The sequence below is a fragment of the Schistocerca gregaria genome, chromosome 6 (genome assembly GCF_023897955.1).
Source record: "Schistocerca gregaria isolate iqSchGreg1 chromosome 6, iqSchGreg1.2, whole genome shotgun sequence".
NCBI lineage: Eukaryota > Metazoa > Arthropoda > Insecta > Orthoptera > Acrididae > Schistocerca > Schistocerca gregaria.
This window is the reverse complement of record NC_064925.1, coordinates 242,409,432-242,428,980: the sequence shown is the minus strand read 5'-3', so window position 1 is coordinate 242,428,980 and position 19,549 is coordinate 242,409,432.

The following is a 19,549-nucleotide window of genomic DNA, read 5'->3' as shown; positions in this document are numbered from 1 at the left end:
GCTGACATGAGGAAAGTTTCCAACTGATTTCTCAGTGTAAGGAGGAGAAATGAGTAACATCAGATTTCCGACTTTGATAAAGATCGGATTGTAGCTTATCGCGATTGCGGTTTATCGTATCGCGAGAGCCCTGCTCGCGTTGGTCGAGATCCAATGACTGTTAGCACAATATGGAATCGATGGGTTCAAGAGGGTAATACGGAACGCCGTGTTGGATTCCAACGGCGTAGTATCACTAGCAGTCGAGATGACAGGCATCTTATCCGATTGGCTGTAACGGGTCGTGGAGCCACCTCTCGATCCCTGAGTCAACAGATGGGGACGTTTGCAAGACAACAACCATATGCACGAACAGTTCGACGACGTTTGCAGACGAACAGTTCGACGACGTTTGCAGCAGCATGGACTATCAGCTGATAGACCCTGGCTGCGGTTACCCTTGACGCTGCATCACAGACAGGAGCGCCTGCGATGGTGTACTCAAAGACGAATCTGGGTGCACAAATGGCAAACCATCATTTTTTCGGATGAATCCAGGTTTTGTTTACAGCATCATGATGGTCGCATCCGTGTTTGGCGACATCGCGGTGAACGTACATCGTAAGTGTGTATTCGACATCGCCATACTGGCGTATCACGCGGCGTGATGGTGTGGGGTGGCATTGGTTACACGTCTCGGTCACCTCTTGTTCGTATTGACAGCACTTTGAACAGTTGAGGTTACATTTCAGATGTGTTACGACCCGTGGCACTACCCTTCATTCGATCCCTTCGAAACCCTACATTTCAGCAGGATAATGCACAACCGCATGTTGCAGGTCCTGTACGGGCCTTTCTGGATACAGAAAATGTTCGACTGCTGCTCTGGACACCACATTCCCCAGATATCTCACCAACTCAAAACGTCTGGTCAATGGTGGCCGAGCAACTGGCGCGTCACAATACGCCAGTCACTACTCTTGATGAACTGTGGTATCATGTTGAAGCTGCATGGGCAGCTGTACCTGTACACGCCATACAAGCTCTGTTTGACTCGATGCCCAGGCGTATCAAGGCCGTTATTAGGCCAGAGGTGGTTGTTCTTGGTACTTATTTCTCAGGATCTATGCCCCCAAATTGCGTGAAAATGTAATCACATGTCATTTCTAGTATAATATATTTGTCCAATGAATACCCGTTTATCGTCTGCATTTCTTCTTGGTGTAGCAATTATAATGGCCAGTAGTATATGTATGTCGCAAATATCCACCGAAACCAGTTGATCGACATCGGCTAAGTTTGGTAGACCAATCCTTTGGTATGTGGAAAGACTCACTATGGGGGTAAGAACCACCTTGAAACGAATGCTGACAGGGGAAAGGAGAGAGGGGCAGAGGAAGGGGGAGGAGGAAATGGATAAAGGAACAGGGAGGACGAAATGGGTGAAAAATAGAAGAACAGGAAATGGACACGTAGAGGGGCAGGAGGACATGGACAGAGAAAGGAAAGATGAGATGGACAGAGATAGGAGGGCTGCGGACGTAAACAGTGATAGGTGAGGAGGAAACCGATGGGGAGAGGTGGGGGAGAAGATGGACAGACAGAAGAAAGGTGAGGAAGTGATAGATTGGAGAGGGAGAGGAGGAGATAGGATGAGAGAGGGGGAGGAGAAAATAGAATTAGAAGTAGGAGCCGAGATGGACAAAGGATAAAGAAGATAGATAGAGGGGTGACGAGCTGGAGGACAAAGGGAGCGAGAGAGAGACAGGAGGGCAATTAGACAGAGAGGGGAAGGTAGGAGATGGACGGAGAGAGGTGTAGGATGAAACGAAAAGAGAGAGGGGATGGGGACATGGGCTGAGTGTGAGTGATACACAGCCCCCAATGAATAATGTGTACAAGAAGGCGAGGTCGCAACGAACTTAGATCGTAGAAACGAGAAGAACGCATCTTGGAATTCCGTGTGCCTTGTAAGAAGTACGCTAGATTCTTCCTCTCGAAACAGTTATCGAAAGTAATTTGACTACCGTAATAATTAAAGTCTCGGTGACCAGCTGAAACAAGTGTGATTCCATAAAGAAGTTCATTATTTACACGCTAAAAAAAAAGTAAGAACTAATACTGGCATACGTGAACTAATCAATAATCGAGAAAAATTTTGCTGTACTTCATTCGAGTTAACCAGATGTTGTCCACCGTTTTAGGTACGTAGCCGCGCGGGATTAGCCGAGCGGTCTCAGGCGCTGCAGTTATGGGCTGTGTGGCTGGTCCCGGCGGAGGTTCGAGTCCTCCCTCGGGTATGGGTGTATGTGTTTGTCCTTAGGATAATTCAGGTTAAGTAGTGTGTAAGCTTAGGGACTGATGACCTTAGCATTTAAGTCCCGTAAGATTTCATCCACTTTTTTTTAGGGATGTAGTCTGGTCTACATAATATGTGGACCAAACTACCTTCTATTCATGGTGTACGTAATCGAAAACGTAAACATTACTCTAAGTAAAAGGACCATGAAACGAATCCGTTAGTATCGAATAGGAAACTGTAACCTGAAATATAGGATTTTGTCCTCTGCTCACGACAGCAGTAAGTACCCTTCAATGTTGAATTTTTTAGTGGACAACTGGAGCGTTGGGTGAGTCAGATCTCCTAGACGTCCCTGAAATCTCCTGACGGTCTTGCCTGCAATAGCGTTTGTGTTGAAGTTACTCGAGCGGAGCCGGACGATAGAATGATGACTCAAGGATTTAAACAAACAGGAAACCTTGCACACCTCAGGCTCTTTCCTGGCCACATATATCACACAGCAAGGCACAAATCTCAAACCTCGAAGTCCAAAGGTGTCGAACCAGCGAAATATAACATTTATAGGCTTATTACCTTGATTACTGTCTCGCCTATGTCTAAGACAATCAATATGTGTTACCAGAATTCATCATAAGAGTTGTAAATACTGTGGATATGTCATCAAGCAATAAGGACCGTGAGAACAATTTCAGTATTGTCATGATCTATCTAAAGGCGATAGACAGTTTATTTCGTCACAAAAAGCTGACTGTTTCAGGCAATACATATCCCCATATCGACTCTGTGATTTGTCTATAATGACATCGTCACTCGTCAAGATTTGCTCTCTGAAGGAGACGTAGGACGAATGAAAGTTTAGATTATAGCCTTAGAGGCTACCGTTCGTGAGTGGTGGAACATTGATTATTGGGAATTCCATGGAAACCGAAATTATCAAAGAATGATGCCCTCTGGGACCGATCTATTGGCTAGTCCTTCGTGGGATATGGCTTAGAAAGCTCCTTGCGTTCAAGAGTAAGGATTATTTGACTGAAAGCGTTATCGTTTATGAAGACTCAATCGTTGGTTCTTCTGATAACACGGCCACATTGTTCGATGGAAAAATACAGACTTCGTTCCAGCGCAGCAGAGGTGCTGGAACTATAAAAATGCAAGAACAATTACCAATGAAAGATAGATGTTATTAAGAAACTGAAAACCATTTAGCAAATTGAAAGCAGTTCTGTAGGTGGCTGATAAAGTAGCGTTATTTATGAAAGAACCCAGACAAAAGAATCACGATGTAGCAGAACAAAAGGAATAACGATGTACATAGGGAGAAATGGCTCAAACTTTATGGGTGCGAGAGTTAATAACTTTAGAACAACTGCACAATTTCACATTACCTGCTGCTAAATCTATTCCAGCTAATAATTTATCATAATACCTGTCATATAGATTATCAACAGTTATTTAGCGTTAATTGAATTTAATTAGGTAAATGTTTTAGAGCAGCAAGCAATTCAATAGCAAGCAATCGTGTTTACAATGGCCTATATAGATAAATATGTATTTCCTGTAGATCCCTATGCACGTATGTATACTGCTGACATTAGTAAACAAAAAAAATTTTATACTATGTACTATTACATTGTAATTATGTCAGAGACAGCAAGGGACTTAGAAGAGCAGTTGAACGGAATGGATAATGTCTTGAAAGGAGGATATAAGATGAACATCAACAAAAGCAAAACGAGGATAATGGAATGTAGTCGAATTAAGTCGGGTGATGCTGAGAGAATTAGATTAGGAAGTGAGACACTTAAAGTAGTAAAGAAGTTTTGCTATTTGGGGAGCAAAATAACTGATGATGGTCGAAATAGAGAGGATATAAAACGTAGACTGGCAATGGCAAGGAAAGCGTTTCTGAAGAAGAGAAATTTGTTAACATTGAGTATCGATTTAAGTGCCAGGAAGTCGTTTCTGAAAGTATTTGTATGGAGTGTAGCGATGTATGGAAGTGAAACATGGACGATAACTAGTTTGGACAAGAAGAGAATAGAAGCTTTCGAAATGTGGTGCTACAGAAGAATGTTGATGATTGGACGGGTAGATCGTATAAGGTATTGAATAGGATTGGAGAGAAGAGGAGTTTGTGGCACAACTTGACTAGACGAAGGGATCGGTTGGTAGGACATGTTGTGAGGCATCAAGGGATCACCAATTTGGTATTGGAGGGCAGCGTGGAGGGTAAAAATCGTAGAGGGAGACCAAGAGATGAATATACTAAACAGATACAGAAGGATGTAGGTTGCAGTAGGTACTAGGAGATGAAGAAACTTGCACAGGACAGAGTAGTATGGAGGGCTGCATCAAACCAGTCTCAGGACTGAAAACCACAACAACAACAACTATTTATTTACAGATCTGGTAACAAATATTGCATTATGGTTTTAGAACATAATTCTGTTGACTCGTTTCATTTTTCCTGTTGGGTAATCTTACCAATACGTTTACCACCCAATGGATCAGCAATAATCTGCTTCATATATTATAACCTTTGCAAGTAGACACAATTTTTCCTTTCAAGTGCCATTCCGTCGAGTCATCATGTTTCGCACACTTTAAGCGCTGCGCTTATGGATTACTTACCTTATTGAAAATCTGTTAAAGCATTATAGACTCAAATGTCTAGTGTATTCTTTTTTTTTTAGATATAGGCCATCCTATCTGAGTCAGTAACGCTAAAAACACATCTCCCAAAGTTTATGGAGTATGGTCCCTTCAAGGAGAGGAGGGAGCCCGAATATCCACCTATCTTTGACATCTTTCCGTGTCAACCGATTCCAGATCCTGCTACTGGCATGAAGAAGGAAGAGAATAAATCTGAAGATATGTCGAAAGACGGCCGTACTGAGGTAAGCCACGTAGAGCAAGCAGGAAGAAACGGCAAGACAGGGCAAGAGGAAAGAAAGATCAATTACATCTCTTATTGTATGCACTGCAGAACCATCCATCCTCCAGATAACTCTATTTTTAGTTGTAGGACTAAGTAAGGAACGCACTTAACTGCAATCCATTAATATTAACCAGCACTGGTTACAAAATCCCAAAGTAAATTTAAGATGGAATGTGGAAAGTAAGATACCGTTGTAAAATTACCAGTGATTCGGAATATACCACTCGTTTGACACGTAAGTCATAAACGCACTTTAACAATTGATTCAGTCTTCAGTCTTCCATTTTTTCCAATAGTTGTTCGACATGCTATCTCGAGTGTCCAGTACACAATGTACGGTCATACGGAGTGTAAGTCTGAGTCATGTGGTTAAAGTTAAGCACTGATATAAACCGCAGTGGGTATATGCTGTTAGAAATAAAGAAGATGAAAGCTGACTTCAATTTCTGTGCAGTAGTTTGTGGAGAAATGTGAACCATGCTACCGCTACGAAATGTAGATTACATTTGGAGAATTTGTGAACCTTATCAAGGCCGCATACAGAAGAAGGTTTAGAAACCTGAAGATTCTGTACATACAATAAAAGTGTAACTAGCTGACGTCTGTACGTAGAGCATATTTAAGAAAACTTAATATGAGGGGTCTTTATAACAGCGATAGAAGCCAAAACAGTTATTTTTATAGGTTTGGTCTGTCTGTCCGTGTGTTTGTACGTGCATCACACAAAAACTACTGCACGAAATTGGATGCAGTTTTCACAGTCAGATCTTACTTAAAATAAGATACATGTTTCGTCCTGATACGCTGTCTACAAGACAAGTTATCTATACATACAGGGCATTTCTTTGACTGGATCAATACGGACAAATCGGAATCCATAGGATATTCAGGGAAACCGTCTTAGGAACATTTAGGTGTTTTTTGTAAAAAAGCAATTTTTCCCTAATGAAACTTTTGGTCGAGCTTTAGGTGCCCACGAAAATGAACAGAATTGTCATTTTTTTTGTATGGACGGACTCAGTTTCATGTAAGAAACATTTAAGTATACTAGAAGAAAAAAATTGTGAGAGATGATATTTTATAAAACCAAACGAAACAGAGCAGGATAGAAACGATATAATCCTTAAAATCAGTTTTTTCGACCGTTTTATCATCATAATAATGATGTTAACAGATTCAATGACATTCTTAAATTCATTGTTGATGCGCTGTAACTATTATCTTTGATAAACCTGTGGAGTAGGCACTATTATTGTTGATAAATTTTTCACGTTCACACTAAAAATCCCTGTCATATATTCCTTCAGAGATTTTCAAAAAATGGTTCAAATGGCTCTGAGCACTATGGGACTTAACATCTGTGGTCATCAGTCCCATAGAACTTAGAACTACTTAAACCTAACTAACCTAAGGACATCACACACATCCATGCCCGAGGCAGGATTCGAACCTGCGACTGTAGCAGTTGCACGGTTCCGGACTGCGCGCCAGAGATTTTCATCGTGTCTTATCGATATAAGTGAAGTGAGACTGTTCCTATTAGTGTCTTCATTCTTTTAACTTCTTTCATTCATAGTTACTCTGCCAGAGAGCCGTTGTCTAACTGTCACTTCTGTAGATGAACTCATTCGTTTCGTTTATGGATATGTATCCCAAATAACATGCCATGAAAATTCTTGGCTCTTTGAAGGAAAAATACAAACGCCTAAAAACGATCAAGTGACTGCAATAAACAAAAGGATTTTGGAAAAAATTGATGCGATGGAGGTGGTATATTGTCCAGAAATATGGTTCTGGATCGAAGTGATGCAACCACTTACCGGGTAGAGTTTTTTAACTCCGTTTCTGCATCCGAACTCCCCATACATAACATCGCTCTAAAAGTTGGTATTCCGATTATGCTGCTTCGGAAAATAGCCGTTGCAAAGCTAGGTAGTGGAATTCTCCTTAAAGTGGAGTCACTTCAAGGTTTCCCATGCCATATGCTTCTCCATGATCGTCAACAAGTCGCAAGGACAGAAGCTTCGAGCCATCGACGTCGATCTTAGGATATACTTTACGTAGCTTGCTCGAGAGACACCTCCTCGGATAATTTGTTTATAATGGCTGCTATGAGCGAAACACCAAATGCTGTATATAAAAAAATTCTTCAATTTTCGAATTTTTCTAAATACAATGTTATGCCGTTCCCCTATCCAAGTATACTGGAACGTTATGCTTCAAATATCTGTCTCTGTGCTTACAGACACATCAGTTCTTTATTGTTGCGCTCTTTTGACAGCTTCACCTTCAGTTTTTTTTTATATCCGTTTTTCTCGCCAATAATAAGCTTTAGTGTATTTTAAAACTCATGAGGGAATTCATGCGGGTTCGAGATCCACGCGGACAGAATCGCGTGCTAAAGCTAGTAATTGATGAGAAACTAAGTAACCGGAACAGACCACACGAACATAAAACAGAGATGTTTAAAGTGTGAGGACTCTTAAACAAACGTTTTTGGCTTAGAGACTCTTTGTGTAGTCCTCCAGAATCGGAATTCCAGGTAGATTTGGTAGCATCACGGAGCATTATTCGTACATTCTCGTGACGATGGGGAGGATCAGATGAGAGACATTGTGTGGAAACAGTGAGTATTATAAACATACACGTAAGTTCTCGTAAGCAAATTCTCTTACTTGCAATTGCCTGTGTATTTAGATACGTAGTTGCTGTACGTATACACGTGCTGTACTGCCGCAATTAGTAAACAAAGTAGCAACACAAATATTACATACGAAACGGATCACAGACAATGCAATATGTTTTTCAAGTCATAAGTCTATTGACTTGTTTCATCTTCCTTCATATGTTAGTCATTTTCTATCTTCGTTTGTACCACACACTGCATGGGCAATAATCTAATTCTTATATACTTACATTTTCACATCTTCACATTTTTTGCCTTTGAAGTCCTTGGTTCATTATTCCTGGATGCCTTAGCAGTAGTCGTGTCTCCCTAACCCTTATTCTATCAAGTGTGCCGCATAAAAATATTCGTTCGGTTTTTCACTCTAGTACGTCTCAAATAATATTAATTTTTAACAGTAGTCTATAGCACCGCATTTCATATTAGATAATAGAAACCATTAAGGGCTGCTTAATTAATACACAGTCTGTTTAACAAAGCTAAGTCAGTTGTCTAAAGTTTCCATCTGTTAGACATAAGCCATCCTAGCTGAATTATTGATGGTAAAATGAAACCATCCATAGGGCCATGTTGTTGGGCGCATCAAGGAGAGAAATGTGGCCAATGAAATACCACCGTCTGACGTCCACGACAGAAAACGGAGTGCAAAGCGTCGCATTCGCCGCAAAAGACGTCAGTGGAATCTGCAGAAGTGCCCCGCTGAGGTAAGTCAGGGTCATTACTACCACGACGAGCAAGCTTGACGTAACGGTCACACAGGGTGAGAGCGATGAAGGAGCACCTGCTTCTTGAACTGTACGCATTGCAGATTCAGCCACTGTGCCACATCATGCCTATAGAGAATTTCTGACACTCCTGACATGCCTCCACAACTCTAAATGCACTCGTCTCCCATGTACATAGCGACGACAGTTTAAGAGATTCACATTATTACACTCAAATAATACATTGGTTACAAGACCAAGATGTAAATTTTAGGTCATGCATATAGTTACTGCTGTGGAATACTAAGGTCCGGTGCAAAATAGCCTTGGGTTGGGAATATAACACTTGTGTGACACAACGCAGCTTCAAACAACTTGACATGCAAAGTTATAGACACACATATGTGCAAGTTACAGCCGGCCGGATTGGCCGAGTGGTTCTAGGCGCTACAGTCTGGAACCGCGCGACGGCTACGCTCGCAGGTTCGAATCCTGCCTCGGGCATCGATGTGTGTGATCTCCTTAGGTTGGTTAGGTTTCAGTAGTTCTAAGTCCTAGGGGACTGATGACCTCAGAAGTTAAGTCCCATAGTGCTCAGAGCAATTTGAACCAAATTGCAAGTTACAAGTGACCAACGACTACTGCTGGTTGGAGACGCATCCATCCATCACTACTGCAAATTTGATGGAAGGGCGTAATATTGTTAAATGACTTCCAGTTTCGTTAAAGTCATTATCGATGTAGCGCGTGTTCGAAGTGTGGAACCATGGGGAATGAAACTGTTTGACACATTTTAGACGCAAAATATAACGATAAATGTTTCAAGCGATCTATGGAATCAAGCAGAATACCAGTTCGGCTGGCCGACATGATTATAACAGAGCGCATATTGATTTCGAGTACTGCGTCTTAACCAACTCACCACTTCACTTGGTTGCAGTTTCTTCTGAAAATACCATCTTTGCTCAGCTTGTCTCTTGCAGAGACGAAAAACGTCGCCCAAGCATCAGACTGCGAGAGAACTAAACTGCTCAGTAAAGGGTGAGTTTAAATACCTGTAGTTCCCATGGTGTCACATCCTTAGGTATTTGCTAGGAATGAAAGCGGAACTTAACTACGTGTTAACCGTAGAACGAAGTATCATAGACTCGTCCAGCCGTTCCCCAACTGAACAGAAATGCTTGCACGAAGATACTTCACATAAACGCGAAAAACCACAATTTACGTAAATATACGTATGAGCGATATTAACCCAAACTATTAGCTGAACTGCACACTTAAGTAGCGTACACAGGTACTCCCGACTGCCAGCAATGAACATGTTATGACATAGTAGGGAACGGATAAAGAGGTCGCAAACAGTTACAACAGTCCAACGACTTATCCCTACAAGAAAGTAACGCCTCAAACAACGTAGATGGCAGAAACGGGATGACTATCATAACTATCATCGCTTGGAAGGGATATATTGGCTCGTTACCTCTTAAGAATTGGGCGAGATGAATCTGATCTCATAGACATTCCAGCCGTATTGATGATAACTTCTGTGAATGACAGAAAATACACAACTAGAACTACTTCAAGTTTTTTAAAACAGACCTGACACATGATGAGCAGCTGTTATACTTTCGTGGGATTTTTCTGGCCTATTACAATCACAACAACAATTACTCGTCTGAGAAGTCCAACTTTGCAACCAGATGAATAATCGAGACTACTTGCGTCAGTAAGTAGTAACAGCAGTGGATAACGCATACACAATATCCATGGCACAAGTTGTGAAAAAGCGTTATGGTCGCTCACTGAAGCGAATCATGGGTGGAGCAGCGGTGGGGTTCTGATAGGGTTACTATGAGAACCTAACCGATTGTCAACCCATCTGTACGTCCAGTTCATCCTCGATCAGCATCAATGCCGAAGTTCTGGGACCTGAGAATAAGGAAGAAGAAGTATACATTGGGTTAAAGGGCTGTAGCGTAATTGGTGTGAGTTGATCAAGAAGTATTACACTAGTAACCTTACAGATTATACAAGCTCTCCTACTGCAATAGAACACCATGAACCAAGTGCAGATGTTACACTGATTGACTTTTCCGTTGGTTTTTGGTTATACATCATGAATGAAACACACACAACACTGGTATAATATTCTACACGATATTGTTAAATATTACACCAGTGTCGTGTGTGTTTCATTCATAATGTAAGTTCAAATGTATTATTTTGTTAGTAAATAATTCCCCTCTAATGATTAATACATTATTAGGAAAAGTGACATAAAAATAATTAATAACTCTACAGGATTTATTTTTAATTGAAAGTAACACTTGAACTTCGGCACAAGATTCAGTTTAGTAGTATAGAAGTAAATTTACGTTTTCGTTAGCAGGCTTACTTCGTGAGCTCACGACTAAGCCGACGACTATCGCTGTGGATGTCAGAAAGACCTGAACGGTTTGCTTTACCGATAAACATATCGCTCCCTGTAGGCTCACATGTTTGAAATTAAATCTGTTGCGCAGCAGATAACTTATTCAGTTGAGTTTATAAAAAGTGTTTGGCCCTAGCACGTGTGAAACATGGATGTTGTAACACACATGACGAGAAACAAATGCCTAGAGACTTGAAGTTAAACACGAGTGCGCAAGAGAGGAAACTGTTAAGTTCGTTCATACATAAATTAGGATACAGTGGAATTAGAACATCAATATCTTGCCAAATATTGTGTAATGAGTTCGGGGTGAGTATCTTAGTACCACAGTGACTGGCGAATTTTTATCAGAGATAAAGGAAAGCACTACAGAAATACTCATGTATGCACCGAATATCTTGATTGACTACATGTTGAACCCGGAATCACTAGTAAACACACTTGATGAAAATGTGGAGATCCCAATGTTACTCCGAAATGTTTACATACATCCCATAACTGGGTTAGTGAACTCTGGAGCTGCTCACCACACACAGGGTCACCGGTACCCGCGAGTGGCTGCCACAGTGTCTGCAGTATTCTCCGTCATCTCACCTACATCAAAGCTCGCTCTCCCTCAGAGCGCAGAATCAGAGTGCCTCTCTCAACTGATGTGTCTGCTGGTGTTACTCGGCTGGAAATATGTTCTACAGCGTTACCAGTAAGAAGCAGAAATTTTCTGTATTTTTTTGTGCATGTATGATTTTGACCACCTGTGACAGTGGTTCTCTGCAGTTTCAACTAACAAGATTCTTTCTAGCGGTGCAATAGTCTCCCTCCCATACTCAGTTTTAATATAATTAACCACCAGTGAGAGTCATTACGCTGGATCTCAGAAACAGACAACTTCTGATTCCCAATATCTGTACTGTTTCCCAGTTCAGCCAACCTGACCTCCTTCATGTTCACACGCAAGCGAGTTCTGATCTTCCATTCTAGAATTTACCTGCATTATCCTACGGTAGCCGCTCGTACTACTTTTCAGCAGAGTCAACGACAGTTCTTAGCTTCACAGCACCCTCCCGGCTATAAGGGCACTGCTCCCAAGTACAAAAGATCCAGATGGTCTCTCCTCCCACTTCAATTCAGAGACTTTCTATTTGCAGTTCCCAGAACACGGGCTTCCTGCAGGGCGCAGGGCACTGCGATAGCACACGCTCTGCAGCTGCTAGCTCGCGACGCGTCTCCTTGCTGTCAGTGGACACACCTGGTTAAAACAGCACAAACTATCGTTTCAGATGCAAAAACGGACGGCGCCTCTCCCGTGGAGCTAAACCAGCATGCAACATACTGGACCCAGCTTTTACCTGGCTACTCCCTCCCCTGTTGTAGAGGCGATGCCTGTCACTGCCTGACACTGACCAACACTCTGCCCTTTTCAGCTGGACTGTGTTAACATGTAGCCAGTAGTATTCCCAATTACATATTTTAACAGTTCTCGAGGAAACTTAATGCTTACATTTGACAATTCCTGATTTATCTACGACGGTATTCAGTCGTTTCTAGCATTGTGTAAACTGTCTGTGTTTATTAGTTTAATGGGGTTTCATTATGGCATGTGGCAGTTTTTACAAAAACGTCCGCATGACATATTGTTTCCAATTACGTGCATACTGTATATTTGGGATACATCTGCATCTGCCTTACTGTCTTAAGTAGTAAACAAAAGACCTTCACAGACGTTACAACAAAACAGGTCACGGATAAAGGATCATGTTTTTAGACATATCAGTCTCATGGCTGGTTTCATTCTTCTTCATGAGTTAATCTTTTTGTATCAAAGTGTACATTATACGTAGTTTCGGAAATAAATTGCTCCTACATCCCAATCTTTGCACTTTGTCTCAGCTTTTCCTGTCAAGTGCCTGGTTAACTGTTCGTGGATGCCTTACCAGTAGTCGTGTCAACCTACCACTTACGCTCGCCTTTTGATTCTTGCACCCCTCAGTTCTCCAAGTTAGGTCAATACCTAAGTTTTTAACTGTCATCTAAAGCACCGCGTTATACTTCTCTTACAGCCCACACTTACGAACTTCTTCTCTGATATATAATCTGTTTAAGAAATCTAAGTGCCTAAAGTTTTGCGTATAATATGTGCCATCTTGTCTTGAGTAAGTAATGATAAAATCAAACCACCCACAGGTTCACATTATGGGCGCTTCAGGGTGAATAACGTCATAGAAGAAAATCCACCGTGTAATGTTCAAGATAGCGACCTGACTACACAAAGTGAGATTTGCTCCAGGGAACGAGAGGTGATACCGGTCGACGCGCCGCAAGAGAGCCCCGCTGAGGTAAGTCAACATCATTACCACCATGATGAGTAAGCAGGAACTTAAGTGTGAGAGCGAAGTAAGACCAGTTACATCTCAGATCGTACACTTTGCAGAATGAGCCACTTAGCCAGATGATATTTATCGAGAATATCTCACGATCCGCACGTACCTCCATGAATGTAAAATGTAGTCGACCCTCAATTTTACATGAAGGACTAAGCAATAAGCAAGTGATTCACTTTATTACAATCTAATAATACTAATGTTCCTAGGTTAGAAGATCCTGAAGCAATACGAGATCGAACGTTGAAGTTTTCGTGAGGGAATGCAAGGTTCCGCTACAAAATTTCCACGGGTCGGAGGTACTTTACCCGTGTGACACACTCCGGCCTAAAAAGTTTTCAGGCAATCCAATTACAGTACTCCAACCTGGCGACTCACAACTACCGGAAGGCTACTGCCAGTCGGAGACACATCCGTCTATCAGTATTGTAGGTACGAGGCAATGCTGTAAGAGTAGAAGGTGAATTTGAGTTTGGAGAAAAGTCGTTAGTGACGTAGGGCAACTTCGTGTTGTTGCAGTTTCCTGTGGAATACATTCTTCCTTTGGCTTGACTCTTGCAAAGACGCGTAGTTTCTCCGAAGCATCAGATCTCGTTATAGTTCACTGTTCACTGCTCACAGGTTGCAAGTGGTTTTAACTATCTCTTGCTTCACCTAGATTGTATTCTTAACAATTTTCATCCAAGAAGAGTGGAAGTTTCGTAGATGCTGATCTGTAATGTAAACATATACCACAGAAGCATAGGCTCATCTGGTCAGTCACACAATAAACAGTGATATTTGTGAGAAATAGTATCACTATCAAAGTAAAAAATTGCTGCGTACTTAAATACATAAGTGAGATTACGAAAACCATTTAGCAGAACTGAACACTGATGCAGTACACCCATGTCTTAGTGGCTACGAAGCAGAAGCTGGAAATAAAGAACGCTATGTATACCACCAATGAACAGGATATGAAGGTGCAGAGGACCGATAATGCACTCAGAAACAATTACAACACTCCACAGACTGATGCCTAGGAGAAGGTGATATCCCATCTAACACAGACAACTGAGATGCAATGAATACTACATATATATAGTACACTTGGCGTCGAGCACTATAGTTTGATTCGTTGAAACAAATGAGCAGGAAAAATCCGACCTCATATACATTCCAGCTGAATTAAGATATCATCCTGCGATCGAAGTGAAGACATTCTTAGTCTTTCTTACAACACAGCTCACCCACGGAGAGATTCGGTTGTACTTTCGTGGGGTCTGTTTTGCTCTATAACGACCCTGCCAACGATTCATCTAATATTGACACAAAGGTTCTCAGTCCAGACTATTTGTATGATCTGGTGCTCAGAGCAGCTGTAGAGCCCACATGAAGTCAGTGGCACTAACTTTGACGAAGTGTTACTATCTCTCATTGGGGTGAATCAAAGGTGACCTAGACCTCTCGATATAGTTTCTACTAGCGATACTACGAGGACCATGTTGGAAGTCATCTCACCTATACGTCCACATCAGTATCCATAACCATTTATACTGACGTTTTCAAACATAAAGATAATGAACAAGATATTATGACATCCATAATGGATTTCTGTCTATAATGAGGAATTCTCTTATTTTCTTCCATGAGAATATGCTGATTTCGAGTTTAAAGTGCCACCACTGGATCACTAGTGTGGATTTTACTCTCTTCCAGGCTGAGCGAGTTTGGGAAAAACCTTGTAAGTAATGTGTTGATGTATTAAAAAAACAACGTTTACTTTGACACTGCTGTCACGGGTTGATACAAAGCTCACTTCTAGATGCAGACCAACATAGCGTCATATCCTGCAAAGCTTCATATATAAGCTCATATATGTAACACAGGCGAACTGTAATCACTCAGACTACATATACATTTCCGAAATTTTAAAGCATGTTGCGAATATTTGCACCACTTTCAAAACCTATCAAAAATCTCCTACTTTTTCTCAGATTTTGAGCCATGAGGCAGGTGTCAGCAGCTCGCCATGAATTTCTGTCTTCGGCCTCCTTACAGCGGTATAGGTGGTCCAGCTGCTATCGTCCATGATATGACTGATATATTCTACTTTCGGTTTGCCTGCTATGTTTTTCCCTTCTGCTGTCCTTCAATGATATTTTATTACGATAACATCATGCCTTAGGAGACGATCGGTCGATGTGAGAATGGATAGTCTTCAAAGAGACATGGTTTCTCTTCCTCCTGTCTCTAGAGCGCCTCTCCATTTGATATCCTGTCTGCCAAAAACATCTGGAGCATTCTGCGATAGCACAACGTCTCGAATGATAGTATACTAAAAAACGAAAGGAAAAAACGAAACACCCCACGAAGAAATTATGCAAATGGCTGCGAAATCAGTAGATGTGATGTACATCTAGAGGCAATTGAATGATTACAGTTTCAGAAAAGCTGAATGATTGATTCAAAAGAAAGAGCTTCACAAGTTGAGCAACTCAGTAACACGTTGGTCCGCATCTGCCCCTTATGCAAATAAGTATTCGGCTTCGAATTCATTGGTAAAGTTGATCGAGCTAGTTAGAAGGCCCTCCCCGTAATGTTCCAAACGATCTCAACTGGGGAGAGGTAAGTTAATGGTGCTGGACGAGGCAGGGTTTGGCAAGCATGGAGAAAAGCAGTGGAAACTCATGCCGTGTGCAAACGGGAGTTATGTTTCATTATTTCCCTGGTAACTTCCTCCCCTGCAGAGGAGCCCTGTGCCTACCACTGGCACTCCACTTTCATTTATTCGGACAAGTGCTTATATGTCCATCAGTCCCTCTAATTACAATATCCACAGAAGAGTATAGTAACTGAGTTATCTTTAGTGTCTCCGGTACGAGTCTCCGGGCATCCTGTCCAAGTAATGCCATAGCAGCTTCTTGTCTCGTGATAGCTGTCAGAGTGATTTCCAACTGCTTACGAACAACACATTCTGATCCCATGTCTTAAAACTGAATTCAAAATGACACTATGGTTTAGGCAATGCATACAGAACAGTATGCGAAATTTTCAACTAATCTTTTTGATACTCTTTTAATTGCTGGAACTGAAGCGACTGCCATAAAGTGATCTCTGTTATGACAGGAGATAAACATGGAATAAAATTCATTGATCACCTGCACCTACTTGGTACTCTGAGTCGCCAACCTTCGTTGCTTCGAGGCTACGCTCACTAGCAATCTCATACAACAAATTCTAAGAAATTATAAAATTACGATAAATGTAGACAAAGATCTCCAAAGGGGGAAACTAAATGTAACTGGATACGACACTTGCAGTAGCGACAGACTATCTTAACCCGTCACAACTGCCGATTTGCGTGCTTGTTCTCGAGCATTTCTCTGCTGGTTTCTTTTCCTAGAAAGGCTCGAGAATGGTATGGGAATCAGATTAGATGACATAACTCTTTCCTTACCTAACCAGCTCAACTGCGTTCACGATTAATAGAATTCAGCGTTATGAACTTTTAAGGGATCAGGCAGGTCGATGCTGAAAAAGCGATGAGGGAAATCCAATGAGCTGCCACACCCGTCGCCGATTTTGAACAGTACACGGTATTACAATTGTGGCGCTTTTCGAAATCATGTAGGGCCGCAGATAAGGTTTTGTGTGCTGTCTTTTCTGCAATCTAATACAATTTGGGAGAATGTTAAGACAGCCACGAGGTGATTCACCACAAGTCTTACATCGTACAACTGCGTCTATATGGTGGAAGCAACAGATTCGTAGATGAATCTGGAAGGGCCAGATTGCTCATGGACGTCTGCTGGAAACTCGCTCCAGTAATGGTAGAGCAACGGCATGACATGTTGGGGTGAACGAACTCACAGCCGCAGGGACTTCAGATACCAACGAACTGCAGAGGACCGTGGTTTCGGACACTGTAGTGTAATTTTGGTTCAAATGGTTCAAATGGCTCTGAGCACTATGGGACTCAACTGCTGTGGTCATCAGTCCCCTAGAACTTAGAACTACTTAAACCTAACTAACCTAAGGACATCACACACATCCATACCCGAGGCAGGATTCGAACCTGCGACCGTAGCAGTCGCACGGTTCCGGACTGCGCGCCTAGAACCGCGAGACCACCGCGGCCGGCCTGTAATTTTGGAACTAGAGAGAAAATTATACCAACTACACGGAGCCTGTGTCACAATGTGTGATCATTATAGTTGAAAGACTGGAAGGCACCTTTGAAACGTTCTACTTATTCTAAACACAAATAAACACACGAGGGCGTAGCAGACGGCTTGAAATACATTAAACGATTTCGAAAAGGACACCAAATATTGTGGGCAATATAAAACTTTAAATTACTGTAAATGTGTTGTCAACTGACAATAGTTAATCTAAAGAACGTGGAGAATGAAAGTGTGTCGAATGTTAGAAGGGTAATGAAGCTATTGAAAGTAGAGCTATAGGAACAGCTGCTTTGTTACTTATGATCAGTTCGCCACTACGGCCAGAATATACCACGAAAGAATCTTATTCGTGTGAAGTTATGTCAATTTAGTCTTAATGACTCTTCTAGTTTGAATAGCATCAGTACGGCCGTAACCTCTTCCTAAGAAGGGCCAGGCTACACTTAAAAAATCTGCGCGTAGTGTTGTTGTTGTCCGGCTTAAGACTCGTATGATTCAGGTCGCCACACAAGTCTGACTGCGAAAGCCTTTTCGCTTCTCCCTACATGCTGGAACCCACGTTCATTTACATCTGTTCAAGACATCTCTATCTGTAGAGTTTTTACGTCCCCCCCCCCCCCCCTTCCGCTCGCCACTGACACTCTCACATTACGCTATTAACAAACTAACGATCGTTTGATGCCGCTGATCTGTACTATAAACTGAGACCAGCTTTTAGTCAAATTCTGTCATAAAAGACATTTTTCTCGGTTTCGTTCAGTTCCTCCTCGCATGTTACACGTTCTAGGCAATTAATCTTCAGCACTCTCCTGGAGGAGAATTTTTCAAATCCAAATATTCTCTTCTTTCTGAACTACGTCAACGTTTCACTCAAGTACAAGGCTGCACCAATAATCAAAATGCCCTTAGAGAAGACGTTTTAACACTGAAATTTGTGTTCTTTATTATATTATTTTTCCATAATATTGGCATTCTGATTTTTGCATCTCCTGTAATTTGGCAATCACTAGTTACTTTTTTCCCAAAGAGCAGAGCTCAGTTTACTACTTTCAATGACATTTGGTAATGTATTTCCCTCTGCAACTATCGATTTAATTGTAGTGTACTTTACAAACCTAATTTTACTTTTGTTTATTTTCGCTTGATAACCTCTTTTCAAGACGTTACCTATTTCGTTCAACTGATAGCCAAGTAAACTGCCGTCACTGACAAAACTGCAATGTCATCAGCTGATCTCGAAGTTTTATTTTTTCTCCCGATCTATAATCCCTATTTCCAATCTTTGTTCACTTTCCGTTTTACTTTCTGATTGTGCTCATTGAAGAACACGGGGAACAGATTACAGACACATCTCCCTCAGCTACTGTATGCCTGTAAGGTCCTTAGACTCTTATAATCGCATTGGGGTCTTTGTACCAGTTGTGGATAACCTCCCGCTCCCTGTATTTTATCCCTGTTATTTTCAGAAATTCAGATGCTATTGAGATACGTTTTCCTAGAGCCCAAGTACCTCACTTGTCCCTACAATTTCGCTGAACCTAAACTGATCTCTCCCGAGGTTCTCTGCTACCAATACCTTCATAACTTTGTGTTAGGGTTTTCGTAAGCATTCTGTTGATATCACATTTGTCTGAATTTCGGCTCTTTGGGAATGGGATTATTACATGCTTTTTAAAGTCTGAGGGTGTTTCTCTTGTCTTGCATGTCTTACATATCATGTGGATTACCTTTTTCATATTTCTACCAGTGAACTCAATAATTTAAAACAATGTTGTCTACTCCAGGTACCTTTTTCAACTTGGGTCTTTCACTGCCCTGTGAAATTCTTTTCACTGTATCGTATCTCACATCTAATCATCGTTGGGTTCCTCTTCCCATAACACTATTTTCAACCTGATTCCTTTGTAGGATCCATTCATAGTTTATACCTAATTTTCAGACTTCCATCCTTTGCTTCGCACTGGC